The sequence below is a fragment of the Channa argus genome, unplaced genomic scaffold (assembly GCF_033026475.1).
Source record: "Channa argus isolate prfri unplaced genomic scaffold, Channa argus male v1.0 Contig030, whole genome shotgun sequence".
Taxonomy (NCBI): domain Eukaryota; kingdom Metazoa; phylum Chordata; class Actinopteri; order Anabantiformes; family Channidae; genus Channa; species Channa argus.
The window spans coordinates 158057-170579 of record NW_027125249.1 but is presented as its reverse complement, the minus strand read 5'-3'; the positions used below and the strand labels follow the sequence as shown (position 1 = coordinate 170579).

The following is a 12523-nucleotide window of genomic DNA, read 5'->3' as shown; positions in this document are numbered from 1 at the left end:
TTTGACACTTTCTTTCGTTTAAAATAAATATCATTCTGTTGGAACATCTCGATCCTGGATTTTGGTTTGGGGATCGGAGAGGGAACATGCTAATTTATCTTTGTATGTTGCACCCTGACCCCCTAGAAAGGGGCGTAACAGACCAGTACAGTTATAGTACTTTGTACTTTGCCACATTTATCTTCTTCTTAGCAAGTGTCATGCATTCTGCTTCTCCAGCGTTTTTAAGAGCTGTTGATGATATCAAATGCAGCTTACGGCCACACCGCTCTCTAAGCGCCCGATCTCGTCCGATCTCGGCAGCCAAATAGAGCCGGGCCTGGTTAGTACTTGGTAGGAAGACCGCCTGGGAATACCAGGTGCTGTAAGCTTTGTTGCTTGGGTTTACGGGCAGCACAAGCTGGTGTTACTGCCTATTTATTCATAGAAATTGTTCTATATTTTCATCAAATTTTGATCTTTCATTGCTGTTTTGCTACTTTATTGGTTTGCCAACCATCGTGCTTCATTACTAGTAGACCATGTTACGGTCCTGGCCATATGTGTTGTTTTTATTTTCTTGTTCTTATAGGTGCCCTGCCTGATTGGCTGGATTGGGGGGCAGTACAGGAAGCTGATTGGTCCATCCTACACTTCCTGGAGTTTTAAAAGTATGGTTCCCAACAGCTAGCGAGGCTCTTTCTGGCATCAGCACCTGTTTGCTGTTCTTGGTTTCCAAACCTTATTTAGCATTTTTGAATTGTTAGGTTTTGTGCCGTGGTTTTGTTTATAAATTGTATATTTTGTAAATAGTATTAAATCTGTAGGGGTGGACTGCCATTTTTCTTTTGATTGTTTTCTCTTGTTTTCACATTAGGGAGTTAGGGTTAGCGACTGTCTTTTGGTTTGTTTCTTTCTATCAGGCTAGCTAGCACTTTCTGTGGGAAATGGCTTATTTTGTTTATTATGTTGGCCTTGGTTCGCCCTGAGTTGTAGTGTCATGTTTTGTTTGACACTTTCTTTCGTTTAAAATAAATATCATTCTGTTGGAACATCTCAATCCTGGATTTTGGTTTGGGGATCGGAGAGGGAACATGCAAATTTATCTTTGTATGTTTCACCCTGACCCCCTAGACAGGGGCGTAACAGACCAGTACAGTTATAGTACTTTGTACTTTGCCACATTTATCTTCTTCTTAGCAAGTGTCATGCATTCTGCTTCTCTAGCGTTTTTAAGAGCTGTTGATGATGTCAAATGCATGTTACGGCCACACCGCTCTCTAAGCGCCCGATCTCGTCCGATCTCGGCAGCCAAATAGGGCCGGGCCTGGTTAGTACTTGGTAGGAAGACCGCCTGGGAATACCAGGTGCTGTAAGCTTTTTTGCTTGGGTTTACGGGCAGCTCAAGCTGGTGTTACTGCCTATTTATTCATAGAAATTGTTCTATATTTTCATCAAATTTTGTTCTTTCATTGCTGTTTTGCTACTTTATTGGTTTGCCAACCATCGTGCTTCATTACTAGTAGACCATGTTACGGTCCTGGCCATATGTGTTGTTTTTATTTTCTTGTTCTTATAGGTGCCCTGCCTGATTGGCCGGATTTGGGGGAAGTACAGGAAGCTGATTGGTCCATCCTACACTTCCTGGAGTTTTAAAAGTACGGTTCCCAACAGCTAGCGAGGCTCTTTCTGGCAGCAGCACCTGTTTGCTGTTCTTGGTTTCCAAATCTTATTTAGCATTTTTGAATTGTTAGGTTTTGTGCCGTGGTTTTGTTTATAAATTGTATATTTTGTAAATAGTATTAAATCTGTAGGGGTGGACTGCCATTTTCTTTTGATTGTTTTCTCTTGTTTTCACATTAGGGAGTTAGGGTTAGCGACTATCTTTTGGTTTGTTTATTTCTATCAGGCTAGCTAGCACTTTCTGTGGGAAATGGCTTATTTTGTTTATTATGTTGGCCTTGGTTCGCCCTGAGTTGTAGTGTCATGTTTTGTTTGACACTTTCTTTCGTTTAAAATAAATATAATTCTGTTGGAACATCTCAATCCTGGATTTTGGTTTGAGGATCGGAGAGGGAACATGCAAATTTATCTTTGTATGTTTCACCCTGACCCCCTAGACAGGGGCGTAACAGACCAGTACAGTTATAGTACTTTGTACTTTGCCACATTTATCTTCTTCTTAGCAAGTGTCATGCATTCTGCTTCTCTAGCGTTTTTAAGAGCTGTTGATAATGTCAAATGCAGCTTACGGCCACACCGCTCTCTAAGCGCCCGATCTCGTCCGATCTCGGCAGCCAAATAGAGCCGGGCCTGGTTAGTACTTGGTAGGAAGACCGCCTGGGAATACCAGGTGCTGTAAGCTTTTTTGCTTGGGTTTACAGGCAGCACAAGCTGGTGTTACTGCCTATTTATTCATAGAAATTGTTCTATATTTTCATCAAATTTTGTTCTTTCATTGCTGTTTTGCTACTTTATTGGTTTGCCAACCATCGTGCTTCATTACTAGTAGACCATGTTACGGTCCTGGCCATATGTGTTGTTTTTATTTTCTTGTTCTTATAGGTGCCCTGCCTGATTGGCCGGATTGGGGGGCAGTACAGGAGGCTGATTGGTCCATCCTACACTTGCTGGAGTTTTAAAAGTACGGTTCCCAACAGCTAGCGAGGCTCTTTCTGGCATCAGCACCTGTTTGCTGTTCTTGGTTTCCAAACCTTATTTAGCATTTTTGAATTGTTAGGTTTTGTGCCGTGGTTTTGTTTATAAATTGTATATTTTGTAAATAGTATTAAATCTGTAGGGGTGAACAGCCATTTTCTTTTGATTGTTTTCTCTTGTTTTCACATTAGGGAGTTAGGGTTAGTGACTGTCTTTTGGTTTGTTTATTTCTATCAGGCTAGCTAGCACTTTCTGTGGGAAATGGCTTATTTTGTTTATTATGTTGGCCTTGGTTCGCCCTGAGTTGTAGTGTCATGTTTTGTTTGACACTTTCTTTCGTTTAAAATAAATATCATTCTGTTGGAACATCTCAATCCTGGATTTTGGTTTGAGGATCGGAGAGGGAACATGCAAATTTATCTTTGTATGTTTCACCCTGACCCCCTAGACAGGGGCGTAACAGACCAGTACAGTTATAGTACTTTGTACTTTGCCACATTTATCTTCTTCTTAGCAAGTGTCATGCATTCTGCTTCTCTAGCGTTTTTAAGAGCTGTTGATAATGTCAAATGCAGCTTACGGCCACACCGCTCTCTAAGCGCCCGATCTCGTCCGATCTCGGCAGCCAAATAGAGCCGGGCCTGGTTAGTACTTGGTAGGAAGACCGCCTGGGAATACCAGGTGCTGTAAGCTTTTTTGCTTGGGTTTACAGGCAGCACAAGCTGGTGTTACTGCCTATTTATTCATAGAAATTGTTCTATATTTTCATCAAATTTTGTTCTTTCATTGCTGTTTTGCTACTTTATTGGTTTGCCAACCATCGTGCTTCATTACTAGTAGACCATGTTACGGTCCTGGCCATATGTGTTGTTTTTATTTTCTTGTTCTTATAGGTGCCCTGCCTGATTGGCCGGATTGGGGGGCAGTACAGGAAGCTGATTGGTCCATCCTACACTTCCTGGAGTTTTAAAAGTACGGTTCCCAACAGCTAGCGAGGCTCTTTCTGGCATCAGCACCTGTTTGCTGTTCTTGGTTTCCAAACCTTATTTAGCATTTTTGAATTGTTAGGTTTTGTGCCGTGGTTTTGTTTATAAATTGTATATTTTGTAAATAGTATTAAATCTGTAGGGGTGAACTGCCATTTTCTTTGGACTGTTTTCACATTAGGGAGTTAGGGTTAGCGACTGTCTTTTGGTTTGTTTATTTCTATCAGGCTAGCTAGCACTTTCTGTGGGAAATGGCTTATTTTGTTTATTATGTTGGCCTTGGTTCGCCCTGAGTTGTAGTGTCATGTTTTGTTTGACACTTTCTTTCGTTTAAAATAAATATCATTCTGTTGGAACATCTCGATCCTGGATTTTGGTTTGGGGATCGGAGAGGGAACATGCTAATTTATCTTTGTATGTTGCACCCTGACCCCCTAGAAAGGGGCGTAACAGACCAGTACAGTTATAGTACTTTGTACTTTGCCACATTTATCTTCTTCTTAGCAAGTGTCATGCATTCTGCTTCTCCAGCGTTTTTAAGAGCTGTTGATGATATCAAATGCAGCTTACGGCCACACCGCTCTCTAAGCGCCCGATCTCGTCCGATCTCGGCAGCCAAATAGAGCCGGGCCTGGTTAGTACTTGGTAGGAAGACCGCCTGGGAATACCAGGTGCTGTAAGCTTTTTTGCTTGGGTTTACGGGCAGCACAAGCTGGTGTTACTGCCTATTTATTCATAGAAATTGTTCTATATTTTCATCAAATTTTGTTCTTTCATTGCTGTTTTGCTACTTTATTGGTTTGCCAACCATCGTGCTTCATTACTAGTAGACCATGTTACGGTCCTGGCCATATGTGTTGTTTTTATTTTCTTGTTCTTATAGGTGCCCTGCCTGATTGGCTGGATTGGGGGGCAGTACAGGAAGCTGATTGGTCCATCCTACACTTCCTGGAGTTTTAAAAGTACGGTTCCCAACAGCTAGCGAGGCTCTTTCTGGCAGCAGCACCTGTTTGCTGTTCTTGGTTTCCAAATCTTATTTAGCATTTTTGAATTGTTAGGTTTTGTGCCGTGGTTTTGTTTATAAATTGTATATTTTGTAAATAGTATTAAATCTTTAGGGGTGGACTGCCATTTTCTTTTGATTGTTTTCTCTTGTTTTCACATTAGGGAGTTAGGGTTAGCGACTATCTTTTGGTTTTTTTATTTCTATCAGGCTAGCTAGCACTTTCTGTGGGAAATGGCTTATTTTGTTTATTATGTTGGCCTTGGTTCGCCCTGAGTTGTAGTGTCATGTTTTGTTTGACACTTTCTTTCGTTTAAAATAAATATCATTCTGTTGGAACATCTCGATCCTGGATTTTGGTTTGGGGATCGGAGAGGGAACATGCTAATTTATCTTTGTATGTTGCACCCTGACCCCCTAGAAAGGGGCGTAACAGACCAGTACAGTTATAGTACTTTGTACTTTGCCACATTTATCTTCTTCTTAGCAAGTGTCATGCATTCTGCTTCTCCAGCGTTTTTAAGAGCTGTTGATGATATCAAATGCAGCTTACGGCCACACCGCTCTCTAAGCGCCCGATCTCGTCCGATCTCGGCAGCCAAATAGAGCCGGGCCTGGTTAGTACTTGGTAGGAAGACCGCCTGGGAATACCAGGTGCTGTAAGCTTTTTTGCTTGGGTTTACGGGCAGCACAAGCTGGTGTTACTGCCTATTTATTCATAGAAATTGTTCTATATTTTCATCAAATTTTGTTCTTTCATTGCTGTTTTGCTACTTTATTGGTTTGCCAACCATCGTGCTTCATTACTAGTAGACCATGTTACGGTCCTGGCCATATGTGTTGTTTTTATTTTCTTGTTCTTATAGGTGCCCTGCCTGATTGGCTGGATTGGGGGGCAGTACAGGAAGCTGATTGGTCCATCCTACACTTCCTGGAGTTTTAAAAGTATGGTTCCCAACAGCTAGCGAGGCTCTTTCTGGCATCAGCACCTGTTTGCTGTTCTTGGTTTCCAAACCTTATTTAGCATTTTTGAATTGTTAGGTTTTGTGCCGTGGTTTTGTTTATAAATTGTATATTTTGTAAATAGTATTAAATCTGTAGGGGTGGACTGCCATTTTTCTTTTGATTGTTTTCTCTTGTTTTCACATTAGGGAGTTAGGGTTAGCGACTGTCTTTTGGTTTGTTTCTTTCTATCAGGCTAGCTAGCACTTTCTGTGGGAAATGGCTTATTTTGTTTATTATGTTGGCCTTGGTTCGCCCTGAGTTGTAGTGTCATGTTTTGTTTGACACTTTCTTTCGTTTAAAATAAATATCATTCTGTTGGAACATCTCAATCCTGGATTTTGGTTTGGGGATCGGAGAGGGAACATGCAAATTTATCTTTGTATGTTTCACCCTGACCCCCTAGACAGGGGCGTAACAGACCAGTACAGTTATAGTACTTTGTACTTTGCCACATTTATCTTCTTCTTAGCAAGTGTCATGCATTCTGCTTCTCTAGCGTTTTTAAGAGCTGTTGATGATGTCAAATGCATGTTACGGCCACACCGCTCTCTGAGCGCCCGATCTCGTCCGATCTCGGCAGCCAAATAGGGCCGGGCCTGGTTAGTACTTGGTAGGAAGACCGCCTGGGAATACCAGGTGCTGTAAGCTTTTTTGCTTGGGTTTACGGGCAGCTCAAGCTGGTGTTACTGCCTATTTATTCATAGAAATTGTTCTATATTTTCATCAAATTTTGTTCTTTCATTGCTGTTTTGCTACTTTATTGGTTTGCCAACCATCGTGCTTCATTACTAGTAGACCATGTTACGGTCCTGGCCATATGTGTTGTTTTTATTTTCTTGTTCTTATAGGTGCCCTGCCTGATTGGCCGGATTTGGGGGAAGTACAGGAAGCTGATTGGTCCATCCTACACTTCCTGGAGTTTTAAAAGTACGGTTCCCAACAGCTAGCGAGGCTCTTTCTGGCAGCAGCACCTGTTTGCTGTTATTGGTTTCCAAATCTTATTTAGCATTTTTGAATTGTTAGGTTTTGTGCCGTGGTTTTGTTTATAAATTGTATATTTTGTAAATAGTATTAAATCTGTAGGGGTGGACTGCCATTTTCTTTTGATTGTTTTCTCTTGTTTTCACATTAGAGAGTTAGGGTTAGCGACTATCTTTTGGTTTGTTTATTTCTATCAGGCTAGCTAGCACTTTCTGTGGGAAATGGCTTATTTTGTTTATTATGTTGGCCTTGGTTCGCCCTGAGTTGTAGTGTCATGTTTTGTTTGACACTTTCTTTCGTTTAAAATAAATATCATTCTGTTGGAACATCTCAATCCTGGATTTTGGTTTGAGGATCGGAGAGGGAACATGCAAATTTATCTTTGTATGTTTCACCCTGACCCCCTAGACAGGGGCGTAACAGACCAGTACAGTTATAGTACTTTGTACTTTGCCACATTTATCTTCTTCTTAGCAAGTGTCATGCATTCTGCTTCTCTAGCGTTTTTAAGAGCTGTTGATAATGTCAAATGCAGCTTACGGCCACACCACTCTCTAAGCGCCCGATCTCGTCCGATCTCGGCAGCCAAATAGAGCCGGGCCTGGTTAGTACTTGGTAGGAAGACCGCCTGGGAATACCAGGTGCTGTAAGCTTTTTTGCTTGGGTTTACAGGCAGCACAAGCTGGTGTTACTGCCTATTTATTCATAGAAATTGTTCTATATTTTCATCAAATTTTGTTCTTTCATTGCTGTTTTGCTACTTTATTGGTTTGCCAACCATCGTGCTTCATTACTAGTAGACCATGTTACGGTCCTGGCCATATGTGTTGTTTTTATTTTCTTGTTCTTATAGGTGCCCTGCCTGATTGGCCGGATTGGGGGGCAGTACAGGAGGCTGATTGGTCCATCCTACACTTGCTGGAGTTTTAAAAGTACGGTTCCCAACAGCTAGCGAGGCTCTTTCTGGCATCAGCACCTGTTTGCTGTTCTTGGTTTCCAAACCTTATTTAGCATTTTTGAATTGTTAGGTTTTGTGCCGTGGTTTTGTTTATAAATTGTATATTTTGTAAATAGTATTAAATCTGTAGGGGTGAACTGCCATTTTCTTTGGACTGTTTTCACATTAGGGAGTTAGGGTTAGCGACTGTCTTTTGGTTTGTTTATTTCTATCAGGCTAGCTAGCACTTTCTGTGGGAAATGGCTTATTTTGTTTATTATGTTGGCCTTGGTTCGCCATGAGTTGTAGTGTCATGTTTTGTTTGACACTTTCTTTCGTTTAAAATAAATATCATTCTGTTGGAACATCTCGATCCTGGATTTTGGTTTGGGGATCGGAGAGGGAACATGCTAATTTATCTTTGTATGTTGCACCCTGACCCCCTAGAAAGGGGCGTAACAGACCAGTACAGTTATAGTACTTTGTACTTTGCCACATTTATCTTCTTCTTAGCAAGTGTCATGCATTCTGCTTCTCCAGCGTTTTTAAGAGCTGTTGATGATATCAAATGCAGCTTACGGCCACACCGCTCTCTAAGCGCCCGATCTCGTCCGATCTCGGCAGCCAAATAGAGCCGGGCCTGGTTAGTACTTGGTAGGAAGACCGCCTGGGAATACCAGGTGCTGTAAGCTTTTTTGCTTGGGTTTACGGGCAGCACAAGCTGGTGTTACTGCCTATTTATTCATAGAAATTGTTCTATATTTTCATCAAATTTTTTTCTTTCATTGCTGTTTTGCTACTTTATTGGTTTGCCAACCATCGTGCTTCATTACTAGTAGACCATGTTACGGTCCTGGCCATATGTGTTGTTTTTATTTTCTTGTTCTTATAGGTGCCCTGCCTGATTGGCTGGATTGGGGGGCAGTACAGGAAGCTGATTGGTCCATCCTACACTTCCTGGAGTTTTAAAAGTACGGTTCCCAACAGCTAGCGAGGCTCTTTCTGGCAGCAGCACCTGTTTGCTGTTCTTGGTTTCCAAATCTTATTTAGCATTTTTGAATTGTTAGGTTTTGTGCCGTGGTTTTGTTTATAAATTGTATATTTTGTAAATAGTATTAAATCTGTAGGGGTGGACTGCCATTTTCTTTTGATTGTTTTCTCTTGTTTTCACATTAGGGAGTTAGGGTTAGCGCCTATCTTTTGGTTTGTTTATTTCTATCAGGCTAGCTAGCACTTTCTGTGGGAAATGGCTTATTTTGTTTATTATGTTGGCCTTGGTTCGCCCTGAGTTGTAGTGTCATGTTTTGTTTGACACTTTCTTTCGTTTAAAATAAATATCATTCTGTTGGAACATCTCGATTCTGGATTTTGGTTTGGGGATCGGAGAGGGAACATGCTAATTTATCTTTGTATGTTGCACCCTGACCCCCTAGACAGGGGCGTAACAGACCAGTACAGTTATAGTACTTTGTACTTTGCCACATTTATCTTCTTCTTAGCAAGTGTCATGCATTCTGCTTCTCCAGCGTTTTTAAGAGCTGTTGATGATGTCAAATGCAGCTTACGGCCACACCGCTCTCTGAGCGCCCGATCTCGTCCGATCTCGGCAGCCAAATAGGGCCGGGCCTGGTTAGTACTTGGTAGGAAGACCGCCTGGGAATACCAGGTGCTGTAAGCTTTTTTGCTTGGGTTTACGGGCAGCACAAGTTGGTGTTACTGCCTATTTATTCATAGAAATTGTTCTATATTTTCATCAAATTTTGTTCTTTCATTGCTGTTTTGCTACTTTATTGGTTTGTCAACCATCGTGCTTCATTACTAGTAGACCATGTTACGGTCCTGGCCATATGTGTTGTTTTTATTTTCTTGTTCTTATAGGTGCCCTGCCTGAATGGCCGGATTGGGGGGCAGTACAGGAAGCTGATTGGTCCATCCTACACTTCCTGGAGTTTTAAAAGTACGGTTCCCAACAGCTAGCGAGGCTCTTTCTGGCATCAGCACCTGTTTGCTGTTCTTGGTTTCCAAACCTTATTTAGCATTTTTGAATTGTTAGGTTTTGTGCAGTGGTTTTGTTCATAAATTGTATATTTTGTAAATAGTATTAAATCTGTAGGGGTGAACTGCCATTTTCTTTGGACTGTTTTCACATTAGGGAGTTAGGGTTAGCGACTGTCTTTTGGTTTGTTTATTTCTATCAGGCTAGCTAGCACTTTCTGTGGGAAATGGCTTATTTTGTTTATTATGTTGGCCTTGGTTCGCCCTGAGTTGTAGTGTCATGTTTTGTTTGACACTTTCTTTCGTTTAAAATAAATATCATTCTGTTGGAACATCTCGATCCTGGATTTTGGTTTGGGGATCGGAGAGGGAACATGCTAATTTATCTTTGTATGTTGCACCCTGACCCCCTAGAAAGGGGCGTAACAGACCAGTACAGTTATAGTACTTTGTACTTTGCCACATTTATCTTCTTCTTAGCAAGTGTCATGCATTCTGCTTCTCCAGCGTTTTTAAGAGCTGTTGATGATATCAAATGCAGCTTACGGCCACACCGCTCTCTAAGCGCCCGATCTCGTCCGATCTCGGCAGCCAAATAGAGCCGGGCCTGGTTAGTACTTGGTAGGAAGACCGCCTGGGAATACCAGGTGCTGTAAGCTTTTTTGCTTGGGTTTACGGGCAGCACAAGCTGGTGTTACTGCCTATTTATTCATAGAAATTGTTCTATATTTTCATCAAATTTTGATCTTTCATTGCTGTTTTGCTACTTTATTGGTTTGCCAACCATCGTGCTTCATTACTAGTAGACCATGTTACGGTCCTGGCCATATGTGTTGTTTTTATTTTCTTGTTCTTATAGGTGCCCTGCCTGATTGGCTGGATTGGGGGGCAGTACAGGAAGCTGATTGGTCCATCCTACACTTCCTGGAGTTTTTAAAGTATGGTTCCCAACAGCTAGCGAGGCTCTTTCTGGCATCAGCACCTGTTTGCTGTTCTTGGTTTCCAAACCTTATTTAGCATTTTTGAATTGTTAGGTTTTGTGCCGTGGTTTTGTTTATAAATTGTATATTTTGTAAATAGTATTAAATCTGTAGGGGTGGACTGCCATTTTTCTTTTGATTGTTTTCTCTTGTTTTCACATTAGGGAGTTAGGGTTAGCGACTGTCTTTTGGTTTGTTTCTTTCTATCAGGCTAGCTAGCACTTTCTGTGGGAAATGGCTTATTTTGTTTATTATGTTGGCCTTGGTTCGCCCTGAGTTGTAGTGTCATGTTTTGTTTGACACTTTCTTTCGTTTAAAATAAATATCATTCTGTTGGAACATCTCAATCCTGGATTTTGGTTTGGGGATCGGAGAGGGAACATGCAAATTTATCTTTGTATGTTTCACCCTGACCCCCTAGACAGGGGCGTAACAGACCAGTACAGTTATAGTACTTTGTACTTTGCCACATTTATCTTCTTCTTAGCAAGTGTCATGCATTCTGCTTCTCTAGCGTTTTTAAGAGCTGTTGATGATGTCAAATGCATGTTACGGCCACACCGCTCTCTAAGCGCCCGATCTCGTCCGATCTCGGCAGCCAAATAGGGCCGGGCCTGGTTAGTACTTGGTAGGAAGACCGCCTGGGAATACCAGGTGCTGTAAGCTTTTTTGCTTGGGTTTACGGGCAGCTCAAGCTGGTGTTACTGCCTATTTATTCATAGAAATTGTTCTATATTTTCATCAAATTTTGTTCTTTCATTGCTGTTTTGCTACTTTATTGGTTTGCCAACCATCGTGCTTCATTACTAGTAGACCATGTTACGGTCCTGGCCATATGTGTTGTTTTTATTTTCTTGTTCTTATAGGTGCCCTGCCTGATTGGCCGGATTTGGGGGAAGTACAGGAAGCTGATTGGTCCATCCTACACTTCCTGGAGTTTTAAAAGTACGGTTCCCAACAGCTAGCGAGGCTCTTTCTGGCAGCAGCACCTGTTTGCTGTTCTTGGTTTCCAAATCTTATTTAGCATTTTTGAATTGTTAGGTTTTGTGCCGTGGTTTTGTTTATAAATTGTATATTTTGTAAATAGTATTAAATCTGTAGGGGTGGACTGCCATTTTCTTTTGATTGTTTTCTCTTGTTTTCACATTAGGGAGTTAGGGTTAGCGACTATCTTTTGGTTTGTTTATTTCTATCAGGCTAGCTAGCACTTTCTGTGGGAAATGGCTTATTTTGTTTATTATGTTGGCCTTGGTTCGCCCTGAGTTGTAGTGTCATGTTTTGTTTGACACTTTCTTTCGTTTAAAATAAATATCATTCTGTTGGAACATCTCAATCCTGGATTTTGGTTTGAGGATCGGAGAGGGAACATGCAAATTTATCTTTGTATGTTTCACCCTGACCCCCTAGACAGGGGCGTAACAGACCAGTACAGTTATAGTACTTTGTACTTTGCCACATTTATCTTCTTCTTAGCAAGTGTCATGCATTCTGCTTCTCTAGCGTTTTTAAGAGCTGTTGATAATGTCAAATGCAGCTTACGGCCACACCGCTCTCTAAGCGCCCGATCTCGTCCGATCTCGGCAGCCAAATAGAGCCGGGCCTGGTTAGTACTTGGTAGGAAGACCGCCTGGGAATACCAGGTGCTGTAAGCTTTTTTGCTTGGGTTTACAGGCAGCACAAGCTGGTGTTACTGCCTATTTATTCATAGAAATTGTTCTATATTTTCATCAAATTTTGTTCTTTCATTGCTGTTTTGCTACTTTATTGGTTTGCCAACCATCGTGCTTCATTACTAGTAGACCATGTTACGGTCCTGGCCATATGTGTTGTTTTTATTTTCTTGTTCTTATAGGTGCCCTGCCTGATTGGCCGGATTGGGGGGCAGTACAGGAAGCTGATTGGTCCATCCTACACTTCCTGGAGTTTTAAAAGTACGGTTCCCAACAGCTAGCGAGGCTCTTTCTGGCATCAGCACCTGTTTGCTGTTCTTGGTTTCCAA

General features: G+C 41.6%; 13 pseudogenes; all 13 read left to right on the top strand.

Moving 5' to 3' along the window:
• Positions 1–252: 252 nt before the first annotated feature.
• On the top strand, positions 253–371 carry LOC137115847 (5S ribosomal RNA; annotated as a pseudogene).
• Positions 372–1239: 868 nt separating this feature from the next.
• On the top strand, positions 1240–1358 carry LOC137116146 (5S ribosomal RNA; annotated as a pseudogene).
• Positions 1359–2225: 867 nt separating this feature from the next.
• LOC137115846 (5S ribosomal RNA) lies at positions 2226–2344 on the top strand (annotated as a pseudogene).
• Positions 2345–3211: 867 nt separating this feature from the next.
• LOC137115845 (5S ribosomal RNA) lies at positions 3212–3330 on the top strand (annotated as a pseudogene).
• An 857-nt stretch (positions 3331–4187) lies between these two features.
• LOC137115844 (5S ribosomal RNA) lies at positions 4188–4306 on the top strand (annotated as a pseudogene).
• Positions 4307–5173: 867 nt separating this feature from the next.
• On the top strand, positions 5174–5292 carry LOC137115843 (5S ribosomal RNA; annotated as a pseudogene).
• An 868-nt stretch (positions 5293–6160) lies between these two features.
• LOC137116258 (5S ribosomal RNA) lies at positions 6161–6279 on the top strand (annotated as a pseudogene).
• An 867-nt stretch (positions 6280–7146) lies between these two features.
• LOC137116113 (5S ribosomal RNA) lies at positions 7147–7265 on the top strand (annotated as a pseudogene).
• An 857-nt stretch (positions 7266–8122) lies between these two features.
• On the top strand, positions 8123–8241 carry LOC137115841 (5S ribosomal RNA; annotated as a pseudogene).
• Positions 8242–9108: 867 nt separating this feature from the next.
• LOC137116016 (5S ribosomal RNA) lies at positions 9109–9227 on the top strand (annotated as a pseudogene).
• An 857-nt stretch (positions 9228–10084) lies between these two features.
• LOC137115840 (5S ribosomal RNA) lies at positions 10085–10203 on the top strand (annotated as a pseudogene).
• An 868-nt stretch (positions 10204–11071) lies between these two features.
• On the top strand, positions 11072–11190 carry LOC137116145 (5S ribosomal RNA; annotated as a pseudogene).
• Positions 11191–12057: 867 nt separating this feature from the next.
• Positions 12058–12176, top strand: LOC137115838 (5S ribosomal RNA; annotated as a pseudogene).
• The last annotated feature ends 347 nt before the right edge of the window (positions 12177–12523 follow it).